This window comes from Peromyscus maniculatus, chromosome X (genome assembly GCF_049852395.1).
Source record: "Peromyscus maniculatus bairdii isolate BWxNUB_F1_BW_parent chromosome X, HU_Pman_BW_mat_3.1, whole genome shotgun sequence".
Taxonomy (NCBI): Eukaryota; Metazoa; Chordata; class Mammalia; order Rodentia; family Cricetidae; genus Peromyscus; species Peromyscus maniculatus.
In genome coordinates, this window is record NC_134875.1 from 122,846,075 (window position 1) to 122,862,496 (window position 16,422).

General features: G+C 38.4%; 1 protein-coding gene and 1 pseudogene across 1 annotated transcript in view; both read right to left on the reverse strand.

Moving 5' to 3' along the window:
• Positions 1–13,896, reverse strand: part of LOC102915353 (uncharacterized) — a 28,069-nt gene extending 14,173 nt beyond the window's left edge. Inside the window, exon 1 of the mRNA XM_076561779.1 lies at positions 13,785–13,896. The gene's annotated coding sequence lies outside the window, so the exon portion shown is untranslated. The remainder of the gene's footprint in view (positions 1–13,784) is intronic.
• LOC102908872 (uncharacterized) lies at positions 11,478–13,896 on the reverse strand (annotated as a pseudogene).
• Positions 13,897–16,422: the final 2,526 nt, after the last annotated feature.

Consider the following 16,422-nt stretch of genomic DNA (forward strand, 5'->3'; position numbering starts at 1 on the left):
ATAGTATCTTATGGCATGCATTCCCCATATGTAAAGCAAATGTTAAACTCTTGGTCAACATATAATAGGATTGTAGCACAGGACTGGCAGGACCGTGCACAAGCTGTTCTGGAACCCAGCCAGAGACTTCAGTTTCTACCGTGGTTTAAGGAGGAAGCTAGAAACCTAGAAAAACAATGGAGGGATAAAGGAATACAAGTTTGTCAGGATCAGCTTATTGGAGAAGGCCAATATGCTTCAGTACAAACACAATGTTTATATGATGTTCAAACCCTAATTTTATGTCGAATGGCAGCCATGAATGCATGGGACAGAGTTGAGGAACCAGGAAAAAAACCTGAGTCATTCACAAAGGTTATGCAAGGCCCAAAAGAATCTTTCACAGATTTTTTTAGAAAGACTGGCTTCAGCAGTACACAGAATGGTCACAGAATCAGAAGCTAGTAAGGCAATAATTGAAGCTTGGCATTTGAGAATGCGAATGCAGCATGCAAAAGAATAATCAGGCCGTTAAAGGCAAGATGTGCACCTTTGGAAGATTGGATTAGAGAAACAATTAATGTTGAGGCTGATGAGCATGATGATATGTGGGTAGGAGAAGTAATTTCAAAAGGTTTGACGAGTGTTAGATGTTTTGTATGTGGAAAGCAAGGACATTTGAAAAGGGACTGTAAACATGTCATTCCTAGAAGCCATGTTTCTTCAAGGAACAATGGCAACAGAATGCCCCTTCCTTCTGGAGTATGCAGAAGGTGTGGTAAGGGAAAACACTGGACCAACGAATGTAGATCAACAAAGGACAGACAGGATAATCCTTTGCCTCAGTTTTCCGGAAACTCCCGGAGGGGCCTCATGCAGGCCCCCATAGTAAAACCAGTTCAAACCTTTCCTGCAGCTGTAGAGGAAATCCCTGCTCTGAGCGATTAAATAACCAAATCACTATTGGAAAAAATCATGCTGGTCAGGATGATGAAACAGAGAGAATAGAAAATTCAGGAGAAAACATAAAGAAAATTTTTTGGCAAACTTCTATTAATGAACAGAGACCAAAATTAACGATAAAAATAAATGGTGTTTTGTTGTCTGGTCTGGTAGACACAGGTATGGACATTACCATAATTGCACCAGAATTTTGGCATCCAGCTTGGCCTCTTCAGGAGGTAAACGTTCAACTGTTAGGAACTGGGACATTATCTCAGGTGAAACAGAGTGCAAGATGGCTGGAATGTATAGGTCCAGAAGGACAGAGAGGAAAATTAAAACCATATGTGGCTAACATAGCTATGAACCTGTGGGGTCGAGACTTGTTGCAACAATGGAATACTCAGATTAAAATCCCTCCAATCTCAGAAACAAATCATAAACTAGCACATGTTTCTGAGAGAAATATTAGAAGGCATTATTTTGAGTGGTCACCAGCCATCCATATTATACAAGAACAGGGCACAACACCTGATAATCTTCCAAAAATACCAACAGCTCTACCTTTAAAACAGTTAACAAACAAGCCTGTATGGGTTCAGCAATGGCCTTTAACAACAGAGAAACTCCAGGCTTTAGAAGAGCTGGTAGAAGAATAGTTAAATGCTCAGCATATTGAACAGTCAACCAGCCCTTGGAATTCTCCTGTATTTGTTATTAAAACGAAATCTGGTAAATGGAGAATGGTGACAGACCTTAGAGCAATTAACAAAGTAATTCAGCCGATGGGCTCTCTACAATCTGGAATTCCTTTGCCTACTCTGTTACCAAAAGGATGGCCTCTCATAGTTATTGATTTAAAAGACTGTTTCTTTTCAATACCCTTACAAGAAAAAGACAACGAAAGATTTGCTTTCACAGTGCCTACTTATAATAATTCTCAACCGGTTAAAAGATTTCAATGGAGGGTCCTCCCACAGGGAATGTTAAATAGCCCAACTCTGTGCCAATATTTTGTACAACAGCCATTGGAAGTGATACGTAAAAAATTTCCTAAATCTATAATTTATCATTCTATGGATGATATTTTACTAGCTGACTCAAATGCAGATACTTTAGAAAGAATGTTTGAAGAAGTAAAGAAAATTTTGCCTTGCTGGGGATTACAAATTGCTCCTGAAAAAATACAAAGAGGAGATTCTATTAATTATTTAGGATATAAAATAGAGCTACAAAAAATTAGACCCCAAAAGGTGCAAATTAGGAGAGATAGACTACAGACTCTTAATGACTTTCAAAGATTATTTGGAGATATTTCTCAGCTACGAACTATTGTTGGAGTCAAAAATGATGAACTGACTAATTTGTTCAAAACCTTAGAAGGTGACAAGGACTTAAATAGTCCAAGAGAATTATCACCTGAAGCTGAGAAAGAATTGGCCTTGGTAGAAAAGAAAGTACATGAAGGGCACGTGGATCGTATTGATCCAAAGCTGGATTGCATTTTGGTTATTTTACCTTCTAGGCATTCTCCTACTGGAATATTAATGCAGAGGGAAGATATTATATTGGAATGGATATTCTTACCAAATAAACCAAATAAAAAATTAAAAACTTATGGGGAAAAAATCTCTGACTTGATTTGGAAAGGAAAATTGAGACTTCGTCAATTAGCAGGAATAGACCCAGCAGAAATTGTTGTACCTTTAACTAAGGAGGACATTGAAAAATTATGGACAGAGAGTGAACCTTGGCAAAGAGCTTGCAGTAATTTTTTTGGGAGAAATTAACAGCAAATATCCCCAAAGCAACAGAATTGATCTTATAAAGAGAGCTGATTGGATCTTGCCTCTAATTGTATGGCAAAAAACCCATATTTGGAGTTCGTACATTTTATACAGATGCCAACAAACAAAGAAAGGCAGGTTACAAATCAGAAAATTTAAGTAAAGTGGTTCAAAGTCCTTATAATTCAGTGCAAAAATCAGAATTGTATGCTATTCTGTTGGTATTAATGGATTTTTCAGAACCTCTCCACATAGTAACTGACTCTCAGTATGCTGAAAGAGTAGTATTACATATTGAGACTGCAGAATTTATCCCTGATGCTTCAGAATTAACTTCACTATTTATTCAATTACAAGATACAATCAGGAAAAGGAGTCATCCTTTATATATAACTCACATCCGATCTCATACTGGTCTGCCAGGCCCTTTAGCACAAGGCAATGATAAGATTGATAAATTATTGATAGGAAATGTGCTGGAGGCCACAGAATTTCATAAAAAACATCATGTCAATAGTAAAGGTTTAAAAAAAGATTTTTCCATAACCTGGCAACAAGCCAAAGAAATAGTAAAGAAATGTCCTACTTGTTCCTTCTATAATCAAACGCCATTACCAGCAGGATGTAACCCAAAGGGTACTCAGAGGAATGAAATCTGGCAGATGGACGTGTTTCACTTTGAAGAATTTGGAAAATTGAAATATGTACACCACACCATTGATACTTATTCAGGATTTCAATGGGCAACTGCTTTGAGTTCTGAAAAAGGTGATTCTGTAATCACTCATTTGCTAGAAGTTATGGCCATCATGGGTATACCTGCACAAATCAAAACTGACAATGCTCCATCATATGTCTCTGTTCAAATGAAACAGTTTTTTGCTTATTACAAAATAAAGCATATTACAGGTATACCACATAATCCTACAGGTCAAGCAGTTATAGAAAGATCAAACGGAACTCTAAAGGATATGCTAAATAAACAGAAAGGAGTAACAAAAAACCCCAGAAATAGACTGTATAATGCTCTATTAACTTTGAATTTTCTGAATGCCAATGAGAAAGGAACAACAGCTGCAGAGAGACATTGGATAATAGAAAAAACTACAGAATTAAATCAGCCTATATACTTTAAGGATGTGCTGACCTCAGAATGGAAACCAGGGTATGTATTACGTTGGGGACGAGGTTTTGCTTTTGTTTCTACAGGAGAAGATAAGCTGTGGGTACCATCAAAATTGATAAAGGTTCGATTTGAACAAGAGAAACCTCTTAATTAGAGGAGATGATAGTTCGTCAACCAGCATGAACATCCAATTTAAACTAACTTGTACCAGTAACACATGCCTTTTCATTTAATCAGATAATAACTTACCAGAAGGGAACATCCCCAAAATTAGTCTTGGAGAAAGGGTTTTGTTTTTGTCTTTTAGGAGAATGATGGTTAAGGAATCTGAAGAACACAAGACAAATGAGACAACTGAAGAAAAGGGACAAATCATCTATCCCAGGAAACAGAGTGAAACGGCGTATGGGTATATATTATCTAAAAAATTTTATGTCTTCTTAAATGTTTGTTTCTGCTTTTCTCTAAAGATTTAACACTATTGGTCTTCTAATAGTCCCAGTTCAATTAAAATTTAAAGCTGACTTTGGAGTTGGAGAATGGCTCTCTCCTTCTTTAAACTCAAGCATGTTGTTAAAAGGAAAATACAAACTCCCTGTATCATGCCAGAATAAAAGAGCCATTTTCTGCTGTGAGACAGGACAAAAGCCAAATTAATTAAGGGACTATTCTATTACTAATCTCAACTCTTTGATTCTATTCTGATTCTTTAAACTTTTCTTAAAGTATAAATTTTATATCAAAATTTACAAGATTAATATATATTTATACATTTTAAACTTTGTTAAGATATGAATGGTCATATAGAGTACTAACTAATTCTAGAAAAAAGGCTTCAATTAGCTGCATATATATGTCTTTGTGTTCGAGTCTCTTATCAGTTTTCTGCAGGAAATCACAGCCAGGCCTAACATCAACTGAAGTCTCCAGGAAGAAGATGGGGCCCCACAACAACAACAATTCCACGTGGACAATAATAATATCACTGAACTGACAAACATCATCTACAGATCAGCTTTGAACTACAATTTTGAGATGACTAGCTGAGATGATCCAGTCTCAAAGACTACTTGAATAAGGACTTGAGATAAACCCTGTACTTTGGCATTATACACAGACTGGATAATAATGAAGGATATAGTTACCTTTCCTAGAATTTGACAATTAACCTAAAATTTTTCTTTCAGGATAAAGATAACTTCGCCCATACCCAGCAGGAAGCCATTTTAAGAATGACACCCACATTCCCAAAGAGGTGGTGTGGGGCGGATGGGTTTTTTTTTTTTTTTTTGGTCTTTTTAATGGGTTTTGGGTCTGGGATAATTTTCATTATTTAGGGGGGTAGGTTACAAGTTGTTGTCAAGGGTTAGGAAAAAGGCTAAGCAAAGGAGATTAGATTTAAGGTTCTTGATTTTTTTTAAAAAAAAAGAAAGAAAGAAAAGAAAAGAAAAAGACAATTACTAGTTTTAAATACTTTACATTATTACCAACTATTAGGATATAAAGAAATGAAAGTAGTTAGACATTACAATAGAAATTGTAGTCATATTAGATATGTTTTAAAAATTGAGCAGATATATTTTAGACAGGTCATCTTCAAAACCTTCAGAGATCTACCGAATATGGCATTTAAAATGTTTTAATAACCTAGAAATTTTTCTTTTTTGAGACATGTCGACTCCTGGCAGTACCAATCTACTTGAGAAAATATGGGCATTGAAGAAACTGCATATGGAGTTAACTTTCACTGTGGCAAAAGTTAGCCACTGGACAACAAAGTATCCTCGAATCAACAGGACAAAATGGACAGACAGAACACAAAACAAAGGACTACTGATTCCTGCCAAAACAAGTGTGGTTATGGCTTTATCAGAAGGCATCTTCTGAGGCCAGGACAATATGGCACCATCCCTGAAGTGGCCTTCACAATCCGGAAAAGGTACAGTGCCCTTTTCTTCGAAGGCAGCTGAACAGGCAGTGGGCCGATGGCTTCTGTTGTGCAATGGAACAGCAACTGAAAGCTCACGCCTCTCAATAGTAGACTGGCACTTAATAGAGGGATGTGGAGAAGAAAGGGATGCTGAGATGAAGCCATATATACACAGCCAAGAAGAATGGACAGCTGAATTCAAAAACCATCAACAATTTCCAGAAATTAAAATTCTGAATCATGACATGACACTAGTGGAATTCAGGTGTTTCTAGTACATGGACTGCTCTCACCCAATGTGAGGTTGAACTGTTGACCTTGTGTACAACCTACTTCACAAATGAGTCTGTCAGATACAATAAGCATATAGGCTGAAGATGATGCCCCAACACTGCGAAGAAACCTCAGGTGACTGTCCAGGCAGCTGGCTGTTTCTGTCAACTCACAAAATTTTTGGAAGTTGCTTTTGTGCACTTCCTGTTTTTATTTTTGTTAGCTAATATTATTTCCTTCTTGGGTCTCTGAGGGAGTTGAAGATTAGTTAGTTATAGTTGAAGATTAATTAGGATAGAAAGTGAATTAGATACATTTTGGACTTACTAAAATAGGATAGATAAGGGAATTATTTTCTCTGATTTGTCAAATACAAATGGACTAGACATCGTTTAGATATTTGTTACTTGTATATATTGTATATAGTTATTGTACTTTTGTATATAGTTTTTCTTTTGTTAGTTATAACCTTTTGCCTTTTTTCTTTTTATTAAAATAGAAAAGGGGAAATATGGTGATATTTTGTTTGTACTGAAATGTGATTTTAATTTTATGTTAATAAATAAAGTTGCCCTGGGGTCAGAGCTATTAGAGCCATAGCAAGAGCGTGGTGGTTAGAAGAGCTAGGTAGATTTCTGTGTGTTCAGGGATACAGCCAGTACTGGAGACATACGCCTTTAAGACCTGGAGGGCGGTACTTACAGGCAGTGATGAGGCAGTCGTGTGGTTGGGTTTACAACCAATGAGAAGGCAGAACAGAAAGACTATTTAAACACAGACAAACAGGAAGTAGCTCTCTCTCGGGGAAGCTAGGAGCACTGTAGGAGGTAAGATTTTATCTCTGAGCTCTGACCTCTCGGCTTTCTCTTTTACATTGGCTCTGTGTTTCTTATTTTAATAAGACGATTGGTTACATCTACAGCTGAGTAGTACTCCATTGTGTATATGTGCCATAATATCTTTACCCATTCTTCAGTTGATAGGCATCTAGGTTGTTTCCAGGTTCTTGCTATTACGAATAATGCTAATATGAACATAGTTGAGCATGTGTCCTTGTGGTATGATTGAGCATTCCTTGGGTACATGCCCAAGAGTGGTATAACTGGGTCTTTAGGAAGACTTATTCCCAATTTTCTGAGAAACCATCATTCTGATTTCCAGAGTGTTTGCATAACGTAGGTGTCATCATAGAGCCTTTGTCTAGTGACTGATGGAGGCAGATACAGAGATCCACAGCCAGGCACCAGGCTGAGCCCAGGGAATCCAGTTGATGAGAGAGAGAAAAGATACTGCAGGTGAGGGACATCGAGATCACGATGGGAGGACATGCAGAGATGACTGGCCACACCAGTGGAAGCCCATGAACTGTGGACTGGTGGCTGTGGAGCCCCCATGGGACTTGACTAGACCCTCTGGATATGGAAGACAGTTGTTTGGCTCAAACTGTTTGGGTGGGACCAAGGCAGGGAGATGGGGACCGGTCCCTGGTCTATGGGCAGGCTTCTGGAACCCGGTCCTGTGGTGTGACACTTTGCACAGCCTTAGTGCAGTGGGAAGGGCTTGGACCTGCCTAGGCTCAATGTGCTGGACTCTACTGACTCCCCATAGGAGAATTCAATTTGGGGGAAGTGGGGATGCGAGGTGGCTTGGAAAAGAGGACTGGGGGATGTGAGAAGGGAGGAGGGGTGGTCTGTGGATAGCATGTGGAGTGAGTAGAAAATATCTTAATAAAGAAAAAAAGACCATTTGATTGGAAAGACTTTCCACACCCTTTTATTCTGAGGTTGTGTCTAACTTTGAAATTGAGATGTGTTTCTTGTATGCAGCAGAAAGATGAGTCCTGCTTTCATGTCCATTCTGTCAGCCTGTGTCTTTTTATGGGTGAATTAAGTCCATTGATATTAACGATATTAATGACTAATGATTCTTAGCTCCTGTTATCTTTTGGTGGTAGTGTGTATGTGTGTACTTCTCTTCTTTGGGGTTTACTGCTGCGGTGTTATCTATTGCCTGTTTTTTCATGGATTTATCTGACTTCCTTAGGTTGGAATTTTCTGTAGGGCTGGACTTGTGGATAGGTATTGTTTAAATCTTGTTTTGTCTTGGAATGACTTGTTCACTCTGTCTATGATGATTGCAAATTTTGCTGGGTATATCAGTCTAGGCTGGCATCCATGGTCTCTTAGTGTCTGCATTACATCTGTCCAGGTCCTTCTGGCTTTCTGATGGGTTTGCTTTTATAAGTCACTTGGCCTTTTTCCTTTGCTGCTCTTATTATTCTTTCTTTATTCTTTATGTTTAGTAGTTTAATTATTATGGTGCCAGGGGACTTTTTTTTAAGGGGGGAGGGGTCTATTCTCTTTGTTGTTCTATAGACTTCTTGTATCTTCATAGGTATTTCCTATTTTAATTTGGGAAAGTTTTCTTCTGTGATCTTGTTGAATATATTTTCTGTGCCTTTGAGTTGGTATTCTTCTCCTTCCTCTATCCTTATTATTCTTAGCTTTGGTGTTTTCATGGTATCCCAGATGTCTTGGACATTTTGTGTAAAGACTTTTTTGGCTTTGTTATTTTCTTTGACTGATGAATCCATTTCTTTTATTGTATCCTCTACACCAGAAATCCTCTCTTCCATCTCTTGTATTCTGTTGGTTATGCTTTCATCTGTGTTTCCTGTTCATTTACTCAAATTTTCTATTTCCAGCTTTCCCTCTGTTTGTGTCTTCTTCACACAATTGTTTCTATTTTCCTTTTCAGGTCTTCAACTGTTTCGCTCACCTGTTTAATTGCCTTTTCATGGTTTTCTTTAAGAAATTTATTGCTTTCTTACAATTTTTACCTGTCTTTTCCTCTATTTCTTCATAGATTTCGTCCAATTTTTGTTTGTCTTTTTTTTTTCAATTTCTTTATTGATTTTTTCCACTTTTTTGTTTGTCTTTTCCTCAATTTCAGTTTTCATTTTTTTTTTCTTGAAAGGCCTTTATCATCTTCATGATGCTGTTCTTAAGTTTGCTTTCTTCTGCTTCTTCTACCTTGTGATATTCAGGTCTTGCTGTTGGAGGAGGGTTAGGTTCTGGTGATGCTGTATTTCTCTTTGTGTGTTTTATGTACTTCTGTTTTGACGTCTGCCCTTCTCCTCCTCTAATAGGTATAATAGGTACCTGTGTCTGAGCGAGTTGCTGTTGGTCCCCTCTGTGCTTGTTGTGTCTGTTTCTCAGGGGGCCCTTCTGGGTCTAATCTTAGCTCTTAGCCTAATTGGAACAGGCAGATTCTATGTCTTAGGGAGCTGCTCTTGGATTGACCCAAACTAGTTGATTCTGTGACTTGTGGATCCATTCTTGGTCTTACCAGGGCTCTTGATCCAGTCAGAGCTAATAGAGTCTGTTTTTCAGGAAGTCTCTCTTGGTCCCATGAGAGGTGGCAGATACTACTTCTCAGAAAGCCACTCTTGGTCTAATGAGGGCTGGCAGATTCCCTGTCTCCTGAAGTTACTCTTGGTCCAATGACAGCTCTTTGACTAATGAGAGCTCTCTCACTAAACCCAGTGAGAGCTGGGTGTTGGTTTCTAAGCCTCAGGAAGTGGCTGGGGTCTCAGGAAGATGGATATGAAGGCAGGGTGTTAGATTTCAGGGTCTGCTGATGGGTCTTGGTGAATTGGGAGCCTTCCTGCAGGAGCCCTTCCTGCTGGCTGGCAACTGACTTTCACTAATCCTATATAATGCAAAATTGTGAGGGGGCACTAGCACATTTGAAGTTTGTTGTCTTTATTTTTCTTATGCCAAACAGTTATGGTTGGAGACTCTGCTGCTCAGTTGGATGAATTAAATGTAATGGGTTTTTGGGCACCAGAGTTGATAGGACCAGGCAGCAGTACTGAATTGCCAAAGGCGAAGTGATTGTACATATTGTATTGGGCAGTATAGCCAAAGCAATGTTCATAACTGCCTGAACCATAATTGTCAGCAAAGGAAAGGTGAATTTTAGGGTGGCATGATTGGTCTGGACCTTTGGTGCTGGCTAACCCATCATGGTACTTCCAGACATGATATAGATAAGAAGATACTAAATGGCTGTTTAATTTGTAGAAGCAAAAAGAAATCTATCAAATAAGTGAAAGAAAGGCTCCGCCCAGGGATATATTTCGACCATAAAATCGTCAAGAAGAGGATTAGGAATGGTTAATATTGAATGTTGAGTGAACAGGATCTAAAATCAAGAAATACAGAAGCCTATGGTAATGTCTCAAAGAGGTTAAGGTAAGGTTGATTGGGCTGTGATGAACCATCTGAAATAGAGTAGCATCATTCCTTGGACTGAGGTTCCTGGCTGCATAACAAGGAGAGAGCTGGGTGAGCATCTGCAGTGCTCTAACGACTCTCCCTGCTCCCTAACTACTAATGCAATGTAGCAAGCAACTTGGGACACTTGCCCCCATGATCTCTCAGTCATGACATGTATTTCCTCAAATTAAGAGCCAGTATAAACTTTCCTTCCTTTACTTGCTCATGTTATGTATTTTGTCAGAGAAATGAATCAGGTATGTGATATGGTGGGTGGTGGTGATGGAGATGGTAGATCTAGGTCAATTGTTCTCAAACTTCCTAATGCTGCGACCCTCTAATACACTTCCCCATGTTGCAGTGACCCCCAACCATAAAATTATTTTCATTACTACTTCATAAGTGAAATTTTCTATTGTTATTAATCATAATGTAAATATCTGTGTTGTCCAATGGTCTTAGGCAATCGCTGTGAAAGGGTCATTCAACCCCGAAAAGGGGCCGCAAGCCACAGGTTGAGAACCACTGATGTAGATCCACTGAGACAAAGTATTCACACAGTATAACACACACTCAGAAAGCTGACATGATTAAAGAATAGGGACTAATGTTCCCGGAAAGAAAACCAGGATATTTTTAAGGTCCTGAAGGATGGCTGATAGATTAGAATGGCCCTATGCTACACACCACATGGACCATCAGAGCACACTGGAAATGCCTGGGCATTTGTGGCATTTATTCACAACTGGGTAAACAGGAGATGGCTACTGCCTTCTAATAGAGACAGACGACAGATGGCACTGGCATACTCCGTGAACAGCATTGCCTTCTTTCTCCAAGAGAGCATCCCACACTACCAGCAGTGCCAAGGCTAAAACTTCCTGCTCTACCTTTCAGAGATATGAATACTTAAGTGTCTCCACACAAGAATGGGGTTTCTTTTTGTGTGTTGAGGTATCTGTTTACTTGCAAACCATATTTCCCATGGGATTCACTAGGTTTACTTAGAAAACATGCCTTTATCCTGTACTCTTTCTTGCTATTGCTTGTTGGCACAGTCGAATGGGATCACGACCTGCAGTTTAGAATGTGAAAACATTTAAAGAATGGAATGTGTTTGACAGCAAGGAAGGAATAAAACTTAGACACACTCCCAGAAATCAAGTTGATATTTTATATAGAATGAATTGGTGATTACACAGTACTGTGTACAAACGGGCAATTTCTTATAGGGTTCTCCTGGCAGATGTTAAAATGCCAGAACCCTCACTTCAGACCTTTTGCTCAGCCAGTTTGGAAGCACACTGGGCCTTCACCTGACTCTGTACTGTCAAAGAGATCATCTCACAGAGAAACAAAATCACGCCAAAGAGTGACATCGTGGCTGTCAGGACACCCATTGGGAACACATTTGTGCAGTGTTTCTTTATAATGTCCTCCTTTTTAACGGGAAAGTCAGGTGAAACGTCAAGAGTGGTTTGCCCATAGATGTCTACCAGGTGGTTCAAGGTCACAGTAACAAGCGTGAAAAGGCTGCTCACAGCCAAAATTATGGCAGACATCTTGTAGCAAAACAGCTGGATCTCAATGAATGGGTCTCCCATACAGCTGAGCTTAATGGCCACTGAAGTGAACATCAGGACTAGGATTTTCATCAAAATGGCCCACGCTATCAGGACTTGTAAATACTGAAATTCTGATGACTTGTTCCAGGTTGAATTGATAGGGGTGTGAACCAACATCCTGGTCAGAGACCCAGAGATGTTAAAGTCCTGAGTGCAATAAGCTTCCCAGAGTCCAAATTGACACAAATTGCACAACCTTGTTGTTAAACTCCCACAGGCGCCAGCACTGGCTGTTTGCAAGAATGATTTCAGACACCAAAGCTGATGTACTGCAAATCAGGCCACAGAACTGGAAGATGTACTCCTTCATGTTGGCAAATCTGAAGAAGGCATCAAAGAAGAATAGAGTCAGTGAGAATACAAGGGAAGGCAGGAAAACAGAAGGAGTCATGGCTTAGAGAGCACTGAGCTCTCATACCTTGTCCCTGTTGTCACATAGAGATGTTTCAGTGGTCTATGTACAGATTATTATTCCTCACAGAGTAATAATAATCATATTTGTTGACTAGGAATTTCAATGCTTAGAACTGATAATGAGAAGAGAGTTTGCAATATCATATGTAATGCCATGCTTATTTTACCTGTATTTGCAATTTGTAAATATTTTAAGACCATAAAGAGAGGAAAAAGCAGAGGAATGCTCAATTAACTGTCATTTTTAAAATATAGTACTATAACATTTCATGACTACTACAAACTAAAATCATCTATGAAAGAACATAAGAAAATGAAAATAATTTACATACTAAACTGATTTATGTAAAAATAATAACACACTTGACATAAATTTGTGTATACATATATGTTTATAAAAAGAGATCTGTACATAAGTGATACACCTCATAAATGATAGTGTACAATGCTATTCCTCTTTGTGCATTTTTGAGAAATATACACTTCTATAAAGAAAGCTATACTTATTTTATAATTGAAACCAGAAAGACTATGCCCGTCAACAGATAGAGCTCAGTGGTAAAGTGATTATCTAACATGCACAAAACCCTGAATTCTTCTTTAGTATCTGTAAACCAACATCTATGTGTAAAATTGTCCAGAGAGTGAGTCAGAGGAATAGGGGAAATGGATAATTAACACATAAAATCATATAAATCCATAAAAGTGGATATTTCCCATTATAGCCCATCTCTTACTTAAAATTTCATCTTTAGATAATTACCTTCATTTAAGTGAAACAAAAAGAATCCTGACATATTTTGTGTGAACAAATATCTTCTTTCACAGATAATTTACACTCTGTATTGTAACTTTGAGCTAACTCCTTTGCACCTTTTATCAATTACAATCTTAGGATGAAAAGGAGAAAAATTACACACTGAGGGGTAATACTACATCATTTAGCATAAAGGAAGGAGGTGAGTCATTTACTCACTAGGCATGTGGATAATGTCACTGCTAACTGTGCATGCAGAAGGTTGAAGGGGCCTACTCACTGGGTCTCCTTGCCAGGAAACATTCCTAACAGTTACCCCCCCCCCCCGCTCTAAAATCTCTGTAGAATGTGCTTCCTGACTGAGTGAAGGCAGTAGCTGTTCTACTTGGGAAGTTTCATCAGCAAGATGAGTTCACAATTCATGGTGGCTTGGGTAACACCCTGCCCACATCATCTTCCTTTCCAAGGCAGGCCGGAGGCAATGGACTCCAAGAACAGTGTGCTTTGAAGCAGTACTGAGAACACAATGAAGATTGTTGTTGTTCCAGAAAAAAAATGAGCTAGCTTGGCAGTATCTGTTTCTTCCTGTGTTTGAAACACGTAGAGTAGATGTGTGTGATTCATAAAGACCATATTTGAAAGCTCCCATATATAACATAAAGTTTTTATACCTTTGTGTATTATCGATAAGAAGATTCATTTAGAAGGTGGCAGGATCACAGACGTTCTTCCCAGTAACAGTAAATGCCCATATCTCCAGTTAGAAGAAGAATGGAAAAACCTTCAGAAAAAGAAATTCTATGAGGCAGACATTTGAGCTCAGAGCAATGTCTCTCCAACCCCTTGATCCCACAATCCTTTCCATTCACTCCTGTCCTTGGCTTAAGAAGAACCTCATGTAAACACTTCAGGAGTATTCGTACATCTCACTGCAGGGCAGCTCAATGATTACCTGCTTTCCCACATGGGGCTTCCAGACACATGATATTCAGCAGCGTTTACACTCACTTACCCACATGTTGATAGTCCTTTCTGGCATTCTTTGTCCTGTGAAATTGAATGTGATTAATAAAAGCACCTGGGAATGTAAAATACTTGCCTCTTTTTCACTTTTAGGGAGTCCAAATGTTAGTGACTGCCAGTTGACAGAGAATTAACTCACTTTAAAAATTCTTGTTTCCATGGCTACTAAGGCTGAATGGTGGATTATGAGCAAAGAACACAACTTCCTAGCCATATTTGGCCATAAAGGACCAGTGTGCTTAACTTCCCTTTGTATGTGAATAGTCTATAAAAGAGGATTTTCCTTTTTGAAACCCATGCATCAAATAAGTACTACCATGACTGATGGGCAAAGCACAGACAGGTATTTGAAAAAAAAAAAAAGCTCTCATACCTCATTCCTTGCCCTCCATTTTCTGTGTGGTGGAAGGATAGACATTTCACTTTGAGGAAAGTGTCTTCGTTGGAGACTTTGAGACCATCTTACCTTCTAGAAACATCTTCGATAGAGGCAAAAATTATATACTGTCAGTAATAACAGATTATATATATATATGGGGTATTTTGTTTTGAATAGAAAAATACCCTCCTTTTGTCTTTCTGTGTTTTACTTCAAACTGTTACTCTGATGATACTACTTAGGGTTTCTACTGCTGTGATGAAAAAACACCATGACCAAATTCAACTTGGAGAGGAAATGGTTCACGTGGCTCACATTGCCACATCATAGTGCATCATCTCAACAGATTAGGACAGGCACTCAAGGCGCAAACCAAAGACAGAAAAAGAATCAAGCAGGAGCCATGGAAAAACACTTCTTATGAGTTGACCCCCATAGCTTGCTCAATTTGCATTTTTATATCATCCATTGCCAGAAGGCCCAGGTTTTGTACTGCCCACCTTCTGCCTGGACCTCCTACATAAGATACCAATCAAGAAAATTACTAACCAAGAAAATGTCCTATAGACTTGACTATAGGCAATTCCATGGGGAGAATCCCTTAATTGAGCTTCTTCTTTCCAGGTAACTCTTAAGTTCTTACAAACTCATATAAACTATGTAAATTTACACAATGTTATTTCTTACTATGGTCACATCTTGAGAACATACCATACTGTAAGTATATAGCTAAAAATATCCAAAGTGTGTAAATGAGTGTAAAAAAGAGAAGGAAACTTTGACTTTCTTTTTAATCCTGATCTCTTTGTACTTCATAATGTATCTGTGGTATAATAACCAATGAAAAAACCTACACTTTGTGCTACATGGCAGCTTCCAGAATACCAAAATCAGGGTGAATTTCTTAGAGTGAGCTGTGGAGAACAATGGGAAGTGCATAAACATCCTGTTATAGGAAATGGGAAGACATGTATATATGAAATATATATATGAAATCTAGAATATATATATTCTAGATTTCAGTCCTCTGTCAGATGTGGAGTTGGTGAAGACCTTTTCCTATTCTGTAGGCTGTCACTTTGCCTTGTTTACCATATCCTTTGCTCTACAAAAGCTTCTCAGTTTCAAGAGGCCTCAATTATTGATTGTTTGTCTCAGTGTCTGCGCTACTGGTGTTATATTTAGGAAGTGATCTCCTATGCCAATGCGTTCAAGACTACTTCCTACTTTCTCCTCTAGCAGGTTCAGAGTAGCTGGATTTATGTTGAGGTCCTTGATCCACTTGGACTTAAGTTTTGTGCACAGTGACAGATATGGATCTATTTGCAGCCTTCTACACATTGATATCCATTTATGCCAGCACCATTTGTTGAAGATGCTTTCTTTTTTCCATTGTACACTTTTGGCTTCTTTGTCAAAAATTATATGTTCATCGGTGTGTGGGTAAATGCCAGGGTCTTCAATTTGATTCCTTTGGTCCATGTTCAGTTTTTATGACAATACCAAGATGTTTTTATTACTGTAGCTCTATAGTAGAGCTTGAAGTCAGGGATTGTGATGCCTCCAGAGGTTGTTTTATTGTACAGGATTCTTTTGGCTATCCTGGGTTTTTTGTTTTTCCATATGAAGTTGAGTATTATGCTTTCCAGGTCTGTGAAGAATTCTGTTGGTATTTTGATGGGGATTGCATTGAATCTGTAGATTGCTTTTGGTAAGATTGCCATTTTTACTATGTTAACCCTGCCTATCCATGAGCATGGGAGATCTTTCCATTTTCTGACATCTTCTTCAATGTCTTTTTTCAGGGACTTAAAGTTCTTGTCATATAGGTCCTTCACTTGCTTGGTTAGTGTTACCCCAAGGTATTTTATGTCATTTATGACTATTATAAAGGGTGATGTATCTTT